The sequence below is a fragment of the Lissotriton vulgaris genome, chromosome 8, assembly GCF_964263255.1.
Source record: "Lissotriton vulgaris chromosome 8, aLisVul1.2, whole genome shotgun sequence".
In the NCBI taxonomy this organism is placed as follows: domain Eukaryota; kingdom Metazoa; phylum Chordata; class Amphibia; order Caudata; family Salamandridae; genus Lissotriton; species Lissotriton vulgaris.
This window is the reverse complement of record NC_141696.1, coordinates 1,408,716,265-1,408,733,377: the sequence shown is the minus strand read 5'-3', so window position 1 is coordinate 1,408,733,377 and position 17,113 is coordinate 1,408,716,265. Positions and strand designations below refer to the sequence as shown.

Here is a 17,113-nt window from a genome sequence, read left to right as displayed (position 1 = left end):
TAATTGGATGTCAAACAATTGTCTCAGATTAAATGGGGACAAGACGGAGGTGCTTATTGTAGGCAAGTCTCTGTCTGTTTGGACATCCGCATGGTGGCCCCAGACCCTGGGCCCCTTACCTCAACCTAAAGAACAGGTCAAGAATCTGGGTATTTGGATGGACTCAAAACTATCTTTTGAGTATCACACTAGACGTGTAGCTGGTACTTGCTTTGGCATTCTCCGTTGTCTGAGAAAGACACTCGACCTGCTCCCAGTGTCAGCTAGAAGGGCCCTGGTCCATGCCCTGGTGACTTCCAGGCTGGACTACGGGAATGCCTTATATCTGGGAGCTAACGTGAGATGTCTTCAACGCTTGCAAGGTATCCAAAATGCTGCTGCACGCCTAGTGTTATCACTGCCAAAAAGATCTTCCACCAAAAAGGCATTGGGGACGCTCCACTGGCTCCCAATTAAAGAGCGTGTCCAGTTTAAAATCCTGTGTATAGGCCATCGGATCGCTCACGGTAAGTGCCCGAGTTTCCTGAGGAATCTGCTCACATTGTATAAACCAACTAGGCCCCTCCGGTCGGAGGGCACTGGGCTAATGTGTATCCCGAAGACTTGCAGGGCCAGGATGGGCGGCAGATCCTTCCGCCTTCTGGCAGCACAGAGTTGGAACACTCTTCCTCTCAGACTCCGGATGGAGCCGTCTGAAAAAGTTTTCCGCAAGGAACTCAAGACACATCTGTTCCCCAAATATTGAAGCGCTCTTTTCTGGCTGTGTTAGGGATCTTTTAGGCCACTATTAGCGCGGGGACACACTGACTAGTGTAACCAGGCGCTTTATAAGCTCAGTTAATATAATAATAATAATAATCAGACGTTCTTTTGGGCACCTCATCCAGGCACGCCTCATGGCCCCCTGTAGATAGGAACGTGGCCAGATGCCACCGCCCAGCTCCGGGCGCCCCTTGCTTCCTGTCCACCCACCCCACCCCGAGAGCCTGGTCATACAGGCCTCCAACTCCCAGACCGCATTCCCGCCGGCTCCCCCTGATCGGGAATCCAAGAGGTATGAACAGTATGGCAAGAAGATGTTCTCCTCACTAAGTTTGGGGTTGTGGTACGTTAACACTGCGTGCCTCTTGGGCCGTTATACCCACTCTCTGTGGGACACGGTGGCGCCGTACTGCCAACATGTCCAGAGGAGGCCCGGACAAAACTCGCCCAAGCCCTTGCGGAGGGTCAAGAAACAGCACTGTATTCCATCCGGTGTGGACTGGATAAAACGGACTCGCTAGGTAGAGCGATGGCAACGACGGTGGCGATTCGTCGCCATGCCTGGCTGAGGTCCGCCAACTTTTCAGCTGATGTCCAAAACACACTTATGGACATGCCGTTTGATGGCCATCGCCTCTTTGGCGACAAGGCAGACAGTACGCTTGAGCGATTTAAGAGCTCCAGGGCTACGGCCAAGTCCTTGGGCCTGTCTGGCCCGCGCCAGCAACCTGCTCCCTTTCGCTCCTTTCGTGGCCAAGGAAGGGGCGCCCCCACACGTCCTGCCAGCCACGGTCCGCAGACTGACATCCAGCGCGGTGGCGGACGTGGTAACCGCGGTGGCGGACGTGGTAACCGCCGTGGCGGTGCCCGAGGACAATGGCAAGGCCAGTCCACATCCACCCCCGCAGCATCCGCCTCAAAGCCTTCCTAGTCCGAGCTTTCAGGCCCACATGACGTCAGTGGAGGGCAGGGATCGCCATCACCTCCTTTACTGGCGCAACATCACTTCGGACAGGTGGGTGCTGCAAATGGTCTAAAGGGGCTACTCCCTCCCCTTCGAGGCGACCCCTCCAGCCATGTCTCCGCAGTGCCACCACGTGTCGGCGGATCACTTGAATCTTCTGCGAGAGGAAGTTATGGCCCTCTTGGCCAAGGAGGCCATCGAGTGCGTTCCTGGGCCAGAATTAGGGTTTGGTTTTTACTCCCACTACTTTCTGGTTCCCAAGAAGGGGAAAGGGGGCCTACGCCCTATCTTGGACCTGTGGAACTTCAACGGCTTCCTCCGGAAGGAGAAGCTAAAGATGCTGACTTTGGCTCAGGTCTTAGCTGCCCTGGACACGGGAGACTGGATGGTAGCGTTGGACTTGCAGGACGCTTATTTTCACATTATCAAAACATGTCGAGTAAGGTGTCACACGAATTGGAATACTAACCCCTCGCCAATTCTGGCGACGGGGTTAGCATTCCACCCTTCTAGAGGGACACGACATGGATGTAACTGTGAACCCCGGTTAAAGTTAACTCGAGCCTCAGCATCACAAAATGGATGCTGCCACCACAGACACAAGTCTGACCTCCTGCTGCTGGGAGTCCTTGCAGCAAGGGAGGCTTGAACATAGGGTTTCCTGCCTTGGGAGGTGCTAGCACCACCCCAGACAGGATTTTGTGTATTAGGTAGGACAGGGCTGAAAGGAATGAGACATGCCTGGGGCACACAAGGTGTCCCTGTGCATATGCCAGTCCAAACCAGTTCCTGGGGCACCCCAGCCCCAGAGCTGGCGCAGGACTGGACAAAGGAAAGGGGGTGTAACCACCCCCCTTCCTGGTCCCACCCAGAGGAGGGACCTAGTCGTAGTGCAGCCCCCTTTAGCCGGATAAAGGTAGGAGCTGGTCCCATTCCAAATTAAATTATCCTGATCAACTTCACAAGAAGAAACTCTGGACCTCGACGTTCTGCTCCACAGAAGACAGAAGGAATCTACCTTGTGGGCAAGGAGTGTCCACCCTGCATCTGCAGGCACCATCAGCGTACCGCGACTTCCCTTTGTCGTCTTCCTGTAAAGGATCCCGACTTCAGAGCCCGACGAGACCCGGATTCCCAGACCTCTCCGACTTCAACCCACATCTGCAGCCGAGCTGAGACCCGTGGGCGCGGCGAGACACGTGGGACCGGCCATCTTGAAAGAAGCAGCACTTCGCTCCAGCACGACTTCCGAGACCTCTTTGTCCAAGTGCTTTGGGGACTGAGAAGCCCTGACCCCGAGCAGCTCCTGCATCGAAGGTCAGCCCTCCAGCATCCACGAGATCTGCGTGTGGCCCTTCTGCCTGTTTGCTGATTGACGCGTTGTCTGGTCACTTGCCGGCTGGCTAGTGACCTCCTAGACGACGAACACCGACAACTTTGCTGCTGGTCTGGTTGCTCCAGACTGGCCCTTGCTCCCTTCCAAAAGAGGAGCACCCCGGACCCTCCTGGTCCACTCCAGACGCCGTTTCCACTCACCGCGTGGGTTGCCTTTGCCAAGGCCTGTTGAACCCGAATCCGGAGACGACACCGCCGACAGCGAGAGCCTGCGTGGGACAGCTCGTGCCTCCATCCTGGTCGTCGAAGACACCACCTGGTCCACGTGGCTGCAGAGACAAGCGTCCACCTTCACCTGATCGCGACGACGACATCTGGTTCCCCTCCTGGTTCCACTCCAGTCACTGGCTAGTGACTTTGAGCATTGTCCCCTCTGCTTTCAGGTTCCTCTCTTCACCAATCCACCCTTGGATTGCACCGGACATCTTCCTCCTGGTCGCCTGCAGCATCTTTCTTCAAGGCTCCATAGACTTCGACGCGGAAACCCGACACAACTTCGCACCTATGCACCCGCAGCCTGTGGGTGAGGTAACACGAGCATTTCGGTGCTCAAGGGTAGCTTGACTATCCTAGTGTCCAGTTCCATTGTCGTTTCAGTCCTATCTAGTCAGGAACGTCCGTACTCACCTTTTCTTTAAACTGTACTGTCCATAGACCTTTGTACGCATCTCGCGTGTGAGTTCACACTCTGCACACGCGCTCCGTGGGCCTCCTATTACTTACCTCAAGTTAGTATAGCGTGGTCCCAGCGATCCTACAACCTCTGCACAGCTCCATTCCTTTAATTGACTTTCGCATTCCATTTATTTAGTATATGGTTTGTCATGCCCCTTGGGCACCATTGTAAATCGTGCAACTTAAACGTATTTTTCCTAAGAGTTTGTCATGTGCTTAGCCCTCTGACCTCATAAAGAGTTCAGAGGTGTATGTTAGATAATAAATAACTGTTTATTTTCATAACTACCTGTGTGGTGTCCTTTTTGTGAGAAGGTGGCCTGATATGCAGTGCTCACTATTCTAGTGAACACTATGTATCAGTCCAACAACCCTTATTGATGATTGGTTGTAAGTCAACCTTATAGACCAGCTATCCTAGTAGCGTGGATACGAGCAGTCTAAGGCTAAAGACTCGAGAGGGCGTGTTAAGCCAGCTGTTATACCATCACATATACCCCTTGAACACCAAGTGAAAGGACACCACACAAGTGTTATGAAAATAAACAGTGTATTTATTAGAATCACAACAGCCCTGTACTCTTTATGAGGACAGGGTACTAAGCACAAAACAAAACTCTTGTGAAAATACTTAAGTTAGCACAGTATATACAAATGCCCGAGGGGCACGGAAAACCATATACTCTGAAAGTGGAATGCGAAATTAGTAGCAGGTAAGTACAGTACTAATAGGCTTTGGAATCGCTAGGACTTGACTATAGAATCTTTAGATTACTTCTAGGAGGCCCAGGGGACTCGGGTGCAGAGTGTGCACTCTCACGCGTGATGCGGGACATAGTCCATGGTAGCTAGTAAAAGCAAAGTTAGTGTTCTCGGGCGAACCCGACCTGGTAGGAGGAAAACGAAAGTGGATTCTGACCCTTGGATAGTGAGGCTATGCTGGGGCACCGAAATGCCGAAGTTATCTAGCCCAGCAGCTGAATAGGTCTCAAAAGACGTCGGGAATCCTCGTAGACGGACCAGGAGCCTGGAAGAAAGATGCTGGCAGGCGACCAGTGAAGAGAGTTTGAAGTGATCCAAGCCTGGATCTTGAAGATAGATGACACCTGAAAGCAGAGGGGACCAAGTTCGTGACTACTAGCCAGTAGTCAGGTGGCACCAGGAGGGCACCGGATGGTAGTCACCTCGACTAGGTGAGTGGGCGACGCTGGGCTCTGCAGATCTCACGGACCAGGAGGCGTTGTCGGCGACCAGGATGGAGGAGTGAGCTGTCCCACGATGGATGAAGCGGTCGGCGACTGGGCAACAAAGCCTTTGCTAATTCAAGCCCACGCGGTGGACCTAAAATGGCATCTTGAGTGGACCAGGAGGGTCCGGGGTGCTCCTCTTTTGGAAGGGAGCAAGGGCCAGTCTGGAGCAACCAGACCAGCAGCAGTGATGTCGTCGGGCGTCGTTAAGAAGGCCACAAGCCAGCGGGCTAGTAGCCAAACAACGCGGTGAGCAGCAAAAAGCAGAAGGGCCCCACGCAGATCGTGGAGATGCTGGGAGGCTGTACTTCGGTGCTGGAGCTGCTCAGGGTCGGGGCTTTTCCCCGACCCCAAAGCACTCACCAGAGGTTCCCTCGGCGGTCGTGCTGGAAAGATGTCGTGCAGTCTTGAAGATGGCCGGTCCCTCGAGGTCTCGTCGCACTCACGGTTCTCAGCTTTGCTGTAGAGGTGAGTAGAGGTCAGAGGTGCCAGGGAAGCCGGTTCTCGTCGAGCTGGGTAGTCGGATTCCGGAGGAAGGACTTGCAGCAGACCGCAGGGTTTCTTAAGATGGTGCCCGCTGATGCAGGGTGACTACTCCTTAGTCACAAGGGAGAATCTTGAAGAAGAAATCTTGAAGTTCTTTCGTAGAAAGTCGTGTCTTGATTCCAAAGATGATCTAATTTGGAAGGGTCCCCGCTCCTGCCTTTATCCTAAAGAAAGGGGTGGGTACGCGACTAGGTCCTGCCCTAGGGGTGGGACCAGGAAGGGGGGTGGTTATACCCCTCTCCCATGCCGGACTTTCCCCAGGCCAGGGGCTGGTGTGCCCCTGGAACTGGTTCCAGCCGGCAGATGCGTAGTGAGCACCGGGGTGCCACTCAGCAGTCACTGTAGGAGAGTAGGGTCTGCAATCCTATGATCACCCAGATTTTTTGCTTTTGTTTCACTGGTTTACGACTTTCTCTGGCTGCGGGCCTGCCAATCAGACCCACAGCCTGGCTGTTCTCTTTCTAAATTACGAGATGTACCCTAGGTGCATTTACCAATTGGTACTGGGCCACCTTATCAGACCCTGTAACTCAGGGCATAGGTGTACCCAGGGCCGCCAGGGGCTGCAGCATGTATTATGCCACCCCTGGCTGGCCTCCTAAATTTGACACAACTGGCTGCATGACAGCTGGGGCGAAGTCGTGTAATCACCCTTTGCTTTAGATATAGTAGCCCTATATCTAACCCTCCAATGGACACCCGAGTTCCTATCAGTCACTCCTATGGCAGGCCTTGACAATCCTGAAGGCAGAGTGCATGGGCTCGTGTGAACTAAGCTCTGGCCCGAGCCGAGCCCGGTTGCAGCTTGCGGAATCAAGACCCAATGGCTGTTCCATGATAACGCGTACCATATCGGTAACTTCGGTGTCGCGTTATCAAGACATGTCGAGTAAGGTGTCATACGAATCGGGATGCTGCCCTCTCACCAACTCTGGCGACGAGGTTAGCATTCCGCCCTTCTAGAGGGACACGACATGTACGTAACTGTGAACCCCGGTTAAAGTTAACGAAAGCCTCAGCTCCACAAAATGGATGCTGCCACCACAGACACGAGTCTGACCTCCTGCTGCTGGGAGTCCTTCCAGCGAGGAGCGCTTGGACAAAGGGTTTCCTGTCGAGGGCGGTGTTCGCACCGTCCCAGACAGGGTTTGTGTATTCTGGGTAGGTAGGGCTTTTGCGAGAAGGTGACTGCGGAGTGGCACCCCGGTGCTCACTACGCATCTGCCGGTTAGAACCAGTTCCAGGGGCAACAGCCCTGGCCTGGGGAAAGTCCGGCAGGGGAGAGGGGTGTAACTACCCCCCTTCCTGGTCCCACCCTTAGGGCAGGACCTAGTCATGTACCCACCCCTTTCTTTAGGATAAAGGCCGGAGCGGGGACCCTTCCAAATTAGATCATCTTTGAATCAAGAATACTTTCTACGAAAGGACTTCAAGACTCTTCTCAAGATTTCTCCCTTGTGGCTAAGGAGTAGTCACCCTGCATCAGCGGGCACCATCTAAGAACTCTGCGGTTTGCTGTAAGTCCTTCCTCCAGGAATCCGACGGCCCAGCTCGACGAGAAACCGGCTTCCCTGGCACCTCTGACCTCTACCCACGTCATCAGCTCAGCTGTGATCTGTGGGTGCGACGAGACCTCGAGGGACCGGCCATCATCAGAACCTGCACGCTCTTAAAAACCAGCACGACCATCGAGGTAACTCTCTGGTGAGTGCTCTGGGGTCCGAGAAGCCCCGACCCTGAGCCGCTCCAGCACCGAAGTGCAGTCTCCCAGCATCTCCACGATCTGCGTGGGGCCCTTCTGCTCGCTGCTCAGCACGTTGTCTGGTCACTTGCCGCTGGCTTGTGTCCTTCTGTGACGACATCCGAAAATCAACACTGCCGGTCTGGTTGCTCCAGACTGGCCCTTGCTTCTATCTTTTCGAGAAGCACCCCGGACCCTCCTGGTCCACTCAAGACGCCGACAGCGACATCCGTCGCGGGACAGCTCGCACCTCCACCGTGGTCGCCGACAACGCCTCCTGGTCTGTGAGACTGCAGAGCCTAGCGTCGCCCACTCACCTGGTCGAGGTGACGGCCAACTGGTGCCTTCCTGGTACCCTCTGACTACTGGCTAGTAGTACGAACTTGGTCCCCTCTGCTTTCAGGTTTCATCAATCTCCGATCCAGGCTTGGATCTCTACGAACTATTCATCACTGGTCGCCGGCCAGCAACTCCTTTTCTTCCGGCTCCTGGCTCGTCAGCGAAGACCCCGACGCCAGTAAGACTTGCAGCCGCAGCCCTCGTGGCTAGGTAACTCGGCATTTCGGTGCCTGCATAGCCTCCTTACTCTAGGGTCCCGAGTCCCTCGCTTCCGACTTGCCTTAACCTTTCCGTGTCCCCGGACACTTGTTTTAAACTGTGCACTTGAAGTATTTGCTAAAGAGATTTGGTTTGTGCTTAGTACCCTGTCCTCATAAAGAGTACAGGGCTGTTGTGATTCTTAATAAATATACTGTTTATTTTCATAACACTTGTGTGGTGTCCTTTCACTGGGTGTTCAAGGGGTACATGTGTGGTAAACAGCTGGCTTAACGCGCCCTCTCGAGTCTTTAGCCTTAGACTGCTCGTATCCACGCTACTAGGATAGCTGGTCTATAGGTTGACTTACAACCAAACACCATAAGGGTCGTTGGAACGATACATAGCGGTCGCTAGAATAGCGAACGTTGCATATCGGGCCAACTTCTCACAGTCACCGTCCTGTAAAGCCCTGCCTACCCAGGATACACGAAACCCTGTGTGGGATGGTGCCAGCACCGCCCCTGACAGGAAACCCTTTGTCCAAGCTCTCCTCGCTGGAAGGACTCCCAGCAGCAGGAGGTCAGACTCGTGTCTGTGGTGGCAGCATCCATTTTGTGGAGCTGAGGCTTCGTTTAACTTTAACCGGGGTTCACATTTACATACATGTCGTGTCCCTCTAGAAGGGTGGAATGCTAACCCCGTCGCCAGAATTGGCGAGGGGTTAGTATTCCAATTCGTATGACACCTTACTCGACATGTTTTGATAAAGCAATACCAAAGATAGCATTTAACCGCGAGGATTATAATGCACTTAAGAGTATATGGTATGCGTTATCATGGAACAGCTATTAGGACTTGATTCCGCAAGCTGCAAATGGGCTCAGCTCGTGCCAGAGCACCATTTCACACGATTCCATGCACTCTGCCTTCAGGATTGTTAAGGCCTGCCATAGGAGTGACTGATAGGAATCCGTGTGTCCATTTTTAGGGTTAGATATAGGTATACTATATCTACAGCAAAGGGTGATTACACGACTTTGCCCCAGCTGTCATGCAGCCAGTTGTGTCAGATTTAGGAGGCCAGCCAGGGGTGGCATAATACATGCTTCAGCCCCTGGTAGGCCCTGGGTACACCTATGCCCTGAGTTACAGGGTCTGATAAGGTGGCCCAGTTCCAATTGGTAAATGCACCTAGGGTACATATCGTAATTTAGAGAGAGAACAGCCAGGCTGTGGGTCTGATTGGCAGGCCCACAGCCAGAGAAAGTCGTAAACCAGTGAAACAAAAGCAAAAAATCTGGGTGATCATAGGATTGCAGACCCTACTCTCCTACACTTTTCATTTGGTATTCAAAGGTTATATGTGGTAAAAACAGCTGGCTTCACATGCCATAAAGAGTTTAGCCTAAAGACTGCTTTTGTCCACGCTACTAGGATAGCTGGTCTATAAGGTTGACTTACAACCATTCACCATAAGGGTTGTTTGGACTGATACAAGGTGATCACTAGAACTAGTGAACATCATATATCAGGCCAACTTCTCACATCCCCGTCCTGCCGGCCCACCAGCGTTACCTGCGGTTCATGGTAGGCCACATACACTTTCAGTTTACCGTGCTCCCCTTCGGCCTTACCAGCGCCCCACGGGTGTTCACGAAAGTGATGGCGGTGGTCGCAGCTCATCTGCGCAGGTTAGGATTTTGTCTTCCCCTACCTCGACGACTGGTTGTTGAAGGCGGGCTCGCCCCAGACAGTCGTCAGCCACCTCTAGACTACGGCAGACCTCCTGCACCTGCTGGGGTTCTCCATCAATGTGCAGAAGTCGCATCTGTGTCCCTCTCAGTAGCTCCTCTTCATCGGAGCAGTTCTAGACTCAGCGCAATTTCCGGTTTATCCTCCCGAACAGCAAGTTTGGGTTATTCAGGCTCTGATTCCGATCTTTCAGCCGTTTTCCCGAGTCCTGGTCAGGTTGACGCTGCGGCTTCTGGGGCTGATGGCCTCCTGCATCCTTATGGTGCATCACGCCAGGTGGCGGATGTGGGCTCTGCAGTGGGACCTGAAGTTTCAGTGGGCCCAGCATCTGGGCAACTTGTCCGACCATGTCTTGATCTCGGAGGGCACTGCAAGACCGTTGCAGTGGTGGCTCACGGACCGCGATTGGGTCAGTGGCAGATCCCTTTCCCTATTCCAACCAGAGCACATAGTTGTAACGGACGCGTCCCTCCAGCACTGGGGGGGGGCCACATGGGAGAGACTGAGATCAGAGGCCTCTGGTCTCTGGCGGAGTCCCAGCTCCACATCAACCTTCTGGAGTTTTGGGTGATTCGTCTTGAACTCAAAGCATCCAGTGGTCAGTGTCTTGCATCGCTCTACTCTTCTGGCGTGAAAAGTCGTGTTCAGAACTAACGTCAGCGCCTGAGGGCTGTGTCTAAGTAGCTACCGCCACGTCATCCCGGCGACCACGACGCCTATGACGAACGCGGCGCCGACCGACACCACCTTTCGACCCGCAGGGGTACAGCTGACGAGAATACTTTCTGGATCCAGTCTGACGCCTGAATGGCAATTCTAAGGTAAGGAATCTATAACTCACCTATGTTTCTTACAGATATATCTGAAAGAAACACGTTAGTATTAGATTCCTTACCTTAAAATATCCCCAGGCGTCAGTCTGGATCCGGAAACTTTTGCGTAGCAGTGCCCCTGCGCGTCGATAGGCGTCGTCTGCAGGTGTCCCCTGCGGCTCCGCGTCCGTCGTTGGCGTTGTGTGCCGTGATGCCGTCGCTGGAGTATATAGACGCCGCCTCCGCGCGCTGACGTCAGTTCTTCTTTTTTCCGCGCCAGTTAGCGCAGATCCGAAGAGCAGTACTCCGGTCTTTTGACCAAGTTTTTTGATCTTTTTGATCTTTTGAATCTTCTACGGTGCCGGTAGGATGCCCGGTTTTAAGAACTGTGACGACTGTGACCGGACGATGTCGGTCACGGATCATCACCGACTCTGTCTCCGGTGCGACTCTGTCTCCGGTGCCTGGGCCCCGACCACGACGTGGACGCCTGCGTCGATTGCCGGGCCTTGACGAATAAAGCTAGGCGAGAGTGGTCCCGCAAGCTGCTCGAGCTCGAGCGGCGCCGTCCCCTTTCCCTCTCCGAATCCGGACGCGGAGTCGGACCGGCGTCGTTAGACGCCAGGCTCGACGCCGATGGGGCCTGTGAACCCCGAGGAGCCGGTCTACATTGTTGATTCCGAGTATGGTGAGGATGTAGAATACGGAGAGGGGTGGGGGGGGTCTGAGGACCCTCTGACACGCGAGTGTCAGTACGACATGGACTGGACGGGTGACTTGGGTGACGCCAGTGGTCTGGATGACTCCCCCAACCCTGGCTTTGTCTCGCCTCCTACCGTGGCTACGGAGGAGGGGGCTGCCTATTCAGTGGTGTTGATGAGGGCTGCCAAGGCCTTAAACCTTGTGCTCCCCGTCGCGGCCATGAGGACTAACATCCTCACTGAGGTACTCAAACTGCAGTCATGCCCACAGGAGCCACTGCTGCTGTTCAACGAGGCCTTAACTGACGTTCTTTTGGGCACGTGGTACAGGCCCGCTTCAGGTTCGCCTGTTGATAGGAACATGGCCAGACGCCACCGTCCGTGTTCGGACGACCCCAAGTTTCTGTCCACCCACCCCACCCCTGAGAGTCTGGTGATCCAGGCCTCCACCTCCCAGACCGCATTCCCATCGGCCCCGCCCAACAGGGAATCAAAGAGGTACGACCAGTATGGCAAAAAGGTCCTCTCGTCCCTGAGTCTGGGACTGCGGTCTTGCAACACTGCGTGCCTCTTGGACCGCTACACCCACTCTCTGTGGGATACGGTCGCGGACCTGCTGCCTGAATGCCCGCCGGAGGTACGGGCTAAGCTCGGCAAGGCTATGATTGAAGGCCGAGACGTAGCAAGATACTCCATCAGGTGTGGTCTTGATACGACCGACTCGCTGGGCAGAGCGATGTCCACGACGGTGGCGATTCGTCGCCACGCCTGGCTGAGATCCGCCAACTTCTCGGCTGATGTCCAGAATGCCTTAATGGACATGCCGTTTGATGGCAGTCGCCTGTTTGGCGACAAAGCGGACCACGCGCTGGAGCGCTTCAAGGACTCCAGGGTCACGGCCAAGTCCTTAGGTCTCTCGGCCCAGCGCCAGCAAACGGGTTCGTTTCGCTCCTTTCGTGGCCAAGGAAGGGGCGGTCCCACACGTGCTGCCAGCCACGCGCCGCAACAGACTTATCAACGCGGTGGCGGCCGTGGAAACCGCCGTGGTGGCGGTCGGGGACAGCGGCGAGGTCAGGCCACACCTCCCCCCGCAGCATCTGCCACTAAATCCTCCTAGTCCGTGCTTTCAGGCCCATGTGACGCCGGTGGGAGGCAGGGTTCGCCATCACCTCTCCCACTGGCGCACAATAACATCGGACAGGTGGGTGCTGCAGCTCGTCCGAAGGGGCTACTCCCTCCCCTTCGAGACAACTCCTCCAGCCATGCCACCGCAGAACCACCGTGTGTCGAGGGACCACTTGGCACTTCTGAGGGAGGAAGTTACGGCCTTCTTGGACAAGGGGGCCATCGAGCACGTTCCTCGGCCAGAAGTAGGACGTGGTTGCTATTCCCACTACTTTCTGGTACCCAAGAAGGACAAAGGGGGCCTACGTCCTATCTTGGATCTAAGGAACGTCAACGGCTTCCTCCGGAAGGAGAAGTTCAAGATGTTGACTTTAGCTCAGGTCTTGGCTGCTCTAGACCCGCAAGACTGGATGGTAGCGTTGGACTTGCAGGATGCGTATTTTCACATCCCCGTCCTGCCGGCCCACCGGCGTTACCTGCGGTTCACGGTAGGCCTAGAGCATTTTCAGTTTATCGTGCTTCCCTTCGGCCTTACAAGCGCCCCACGGGTTTTCACCAAGGTGATGGCGGTGGTCGCAGCTCATCTGCGCTGATTGGGGGTCTCAGTCTTCCCCTATCTAGACGACTGGTTGTTGAAGGCGGGCTCGCCCCAGACAGTCGTCCACCACCTTCAGATGACGGCAGACCTCCTGCACGAGCTGGGGTTCTCCATCAATGTGCCGAAATCACACCTGTGTCCCTCTCAGAAGCTCCTTTTCATCGGAGCGGTTCTCGACTCGGCGCAGTTTCGGGTCTATCCTCCGGAACGGCGAGTCCAGGATATACAGGCTTTGATTCCTCTCTTTCAGCCGTTATTCCGGGTTTCGGTCAGGTTGACGCTGCGGCTGCTGGGGCTGATGGCTTCCTGCATCCTTCTGGTGCATCACGCCCGGTGGCGGTTGCGGGCTCTGCAGTGGGACCTGAAGTTTCAGTGGGCCCAGCATCTGGACAATCTGTCCGACCATGTCTTGATCTCGGAGGGCACTTCACGACAGCTGCAGTGGTGGCTTACGGACCGCGATTGGGTCAGAGGCAGGTCACTCTCCCTTCCCCAACAGGAGCACGTTGTTGTGATGGACGCGTCCCTCCAGGGCTGGGGAGGCCACCTGGGAGAGGCAGAGATCAGAGGCATCTGGTCTCCGGCGGAGTACCGGCTCCATATAAATCTGTTGGAGCTGCGGGCGATTCGTCTAGCACTGAAGGCATTCCTCCCCTTTGTCAACGGGAGTGTAGTGCAGGTGTTCACGGACAACACCACCGCCATGTGGTACTGCAACAAGCAGGGCGGGGTGGGGTCGTGGACCCTTTGCCAGGAGGCTCTGCGCCTCTAGCAATGGCTGGAACGTCAGGGCGTGACTCTGACGGTTCAACACCTGGCAGGTTCTCTGAACGCCAGGGCGGACAAACTCGGCCGTCGGTGCTCGATGGATCACGAATGGCGTCTGAACGTCTCTTTCGGCAATGGGGAGAGCCTTGGTTAGATCTATTCGCCACAGAAGAGAACGCGCAATGTCATCAGTTCTGCGCGTTGGAGTTTCCAAGACGGCACTCGCACGGCGATGCCTTTCGGCGCGAGTGGAGTTGCGGTCTGTTGTACGCCTTTCCGCCTATACCACTTCTGCCCAGAGTGCTGAAGAAGATCAGGCGCGACCGGGCCCAAGTCATCCTTGTGGCTATGGACTGGGCTCGAAGGTACTGGTATCCCAAGCTACTCAGCATGTCAGTCGGTCCCCCGATCCGCCTGCCCCTTCAGGAGGACCTTCTGTCGCAGCAGCAGGGGACGGTCCTCCACCCGAACCTGTCCAGCCTCCACCTCCATGCGTGGAGATTGAGCGGCGGCAGTTGAGGCCATTTGACTTGCCTCCTGAAGTCTGTGATGTGATTCTGGCAGCCAGGCGTTCCTCCACGAAATCGGTATACGCCTGTCGGTGGAACAAGTTTGTGGCATGGTGCACAGCAAAGGCTGTGGATCCTCTTTCTGCCCCTCTTTCTGAGGTTCTTCTCTTTTTTCTTTCTCCTGCCCAGCAGGGCTCTGCTCTGGGCACTATCAAGGGCTACCTTTCTGCCCTTTAGGCCTTTCTGAGGCTGCCTGCTCAACCTTCTTTGTTCAAGTCCCCCATTGTAACAAGATTCTTGAAGGGCATCACACACATGTATCAACCTGTCCCTTTGTGATGCCTCAGTGGGACTTGAACCTGGTTCTAACCTTCTTGATGTGTGCTCCCTTTGAGCCCCTTCATTCCTGTCCTCTCCGTCTCCTGACTTTAAAGACGGCCTTCCTGGTTGCCATCACCTCTGCCAGGAGGGTGATTGAGCGCCAGGCTTTTTCTGTCAAACCTCCTTTCATGTCCATTCATCCAGACAAGGTGGTTCTGAGAACTAGACCTTCTTTCCTGCCCAAAGTTGTCTCTGCTTTTCACATCGGGCAGTCCATCACCCTCCCTTCCTTCTTCCCGCCTCCGCATCCTTCAAAGGATGAAGAACGGCTCCATCGTCTGGACCCAAAATGTGCGCTTTCATTTTATATGGATCGCACACGCCAGTTCCGGGTGGATGACCAACTGTTTGTTGGCTACGTGGGTGCTAAGAAGGGACGGGCAGTACATAAACGGAACCATCTCTCGGTGGGTCGTTCTGTGCATCAAAGCGTGCTACTCTTTGGCTCGGAAGGAGCCTCCTGTTGGGCTGAGGGCCCATTCCACTCGGGCCACGGCGGCTACTACTGCCCTGGGGCGGGGAGTCCCCTTGCAGGACATATGCCAGGCGGCTACGTGGGCCTCGCTGCACACCTTTGCGAGGCACTACTGCCTGGATGGTCAAGTCCGGAGGGATGGCTTCTTTGGCCGTTCTGTCCTCCAGGACTTTCTGGTGTAGGATTGTATTGGTTCGCAGACCCACCACCGGGGTTGGTATTGCTGGGGTATCTATTCTAAGGTAAGGAATCTAATACTAACGTGTTTCTTTCAGATGAACAAGTTACTTACCTTCGGTAACGATATATCTGTAAGAAACATTAGTTAGTATTAGATTCTCCAGTATTAGGGGTGTCTTTCATAGATTCACATGCCTGAATCATTCCCCGTCGTCGGAGTAGGAGTCTCACGGTATATAAAAAAGCAATAAAATGCCATAAAATATATAGCATATCACAGAAATACCAAACCAGGAAGTAAGTAGCCCCAGCTACAGTAGAAAAAACTTCCACCTTCGTGACTATCTAGGTCATTATGTGTTAGTCCAAATTGCAGCCAATCAGGCGACAGCACCCACCAGAATGTTCTCCCCAGAGGCTCAGGCTCTCAGATTTTCTACCGCACGTTGTGTGAAGGGAGTCTCCCTGAGCTCTGCTCAGTTTTTTCTTCTATATCACTAAAATTCTTCAACTTTCACAGATGTCTTCATCTAAATCCCTGTTTAGAGCCTGTGACTCTTGTGGGAAGCCAAGACTTTTCAAGGAGGACCCCCACAAGAAATGTTTGTATTGTCTTTATCCTGATCATGATGTGAAGGAGTGCAAGATCTGCCGGACTTTCCCCTCCAAGACCATCAAGGATAGAGAAGGGCGCCTTCTATTGTGGCTCAATAGACTAAAGAACAAGGATGACCCTATCTCTGAGGTAGGAAGTTTTGGTTCCGGCTCTTCATTTCTATCAACTAAGAGGAAGGCTGAAACTGATGTTTCATCTCTGAGGGCGAAGGTGGTTAAGAAGTCTAAATCTTCCCAGGATGCTCCTGGGCCTAGTTCTTCAAGTAAAGTTATCCCACTTTCCAAAGGGGATTCTACGCCCTCTAAGAAGTCTGGGACTAAGACAGTGCCTAAGAAATCTTCTAAATCTGTGCCTCCTCAGTTGCCATTATTGACAATTTCAACGTCAAGGAAGGACTGTGTTTCTTCTCATGTGGCCACTTCTACCACCTGCACTATGACTTTCTCCTCACCGAAGCCTACACTTGTCATGTCTTCAGCTTCTTCGCCCACACTGGTTCATGTCCAGATTAGGCCTATCTCGTCGTCGACAGTTGCCCCGACGACGATGGCCAAGGTACCGCCGACGATTTTGTCATCTTCATCTTTGAAATCCCCGTCGACGAAAAAATTGCCACCGTCGACGAAAGCATCGACGTCGACAGCCCTCCCGTCGAAGGTAAACTCTTCGTCGACGACAAAGACTACGTCGACGGCGAAGCCACCGTCGACGACTTCGACGACGAAGCCATCGTCGACGGTCTCGACGACGAAGCCATCGTCGACGGCCTCGACGACGAAACCACCGTCGACGGCCTCGACGACGACACTACCGTCGACGACCTCGTCGACGAAAAGATCATCGTCGACGGCAAAGCACTCGTCGACAAAGCTACTGTCTACGACCCCGTCGATGACACCGTCGACGACGATTCCGTCGGCGAGACAGCACTGTCAGCAGTATACAGGCGTCCCGTTGACGCCGCCTCTTTCAAGCTGCACTACTTTGCAGGTTTGGTCCGCGCAAACAGCAGGGATTCCATTGCCATCTCCTGCGACCACTGCTACTTTATTAAAAAAGAGAGCTACTGTGGACTCTATTTCTACTACCATTGTGGTGCCTGACAAGCTCTTGGATTCCGATGAAGAAGAATACTATGAGGACGAAAACTTTGGGCCAGCTAGAAGTCCATCCGAACTCCATATTAAAGTTCAGGAAGATGTTGAGGATAACATGGAGGACGTTCAGCCTGCTCCGCGTGCTGACAGACCTGACACTGATAGGCAACTGCCTGAAGATCTATTCCGCAACTTGCAGTACATGCTCAGTGACTTTTATAGACGTTTC

The 17,113-nt window shown here is 54.2% G+C and overlaps 1 protein-coding gene across 1 annotated transcript in view; it reads left to right on the top strand.

The window, feature by feature from the left end:
- BRWD1 (bromodomain and WD repeat domain containing 1) overlaps nucleotides 1-17,113 on the top strand; it is a 2,503,800-nt gene that overhangs the window by 1,688,657 nt on the left and 798,030 nt on the right. The gene's annotated exons all lie outside the window — the stretch shown is intronic.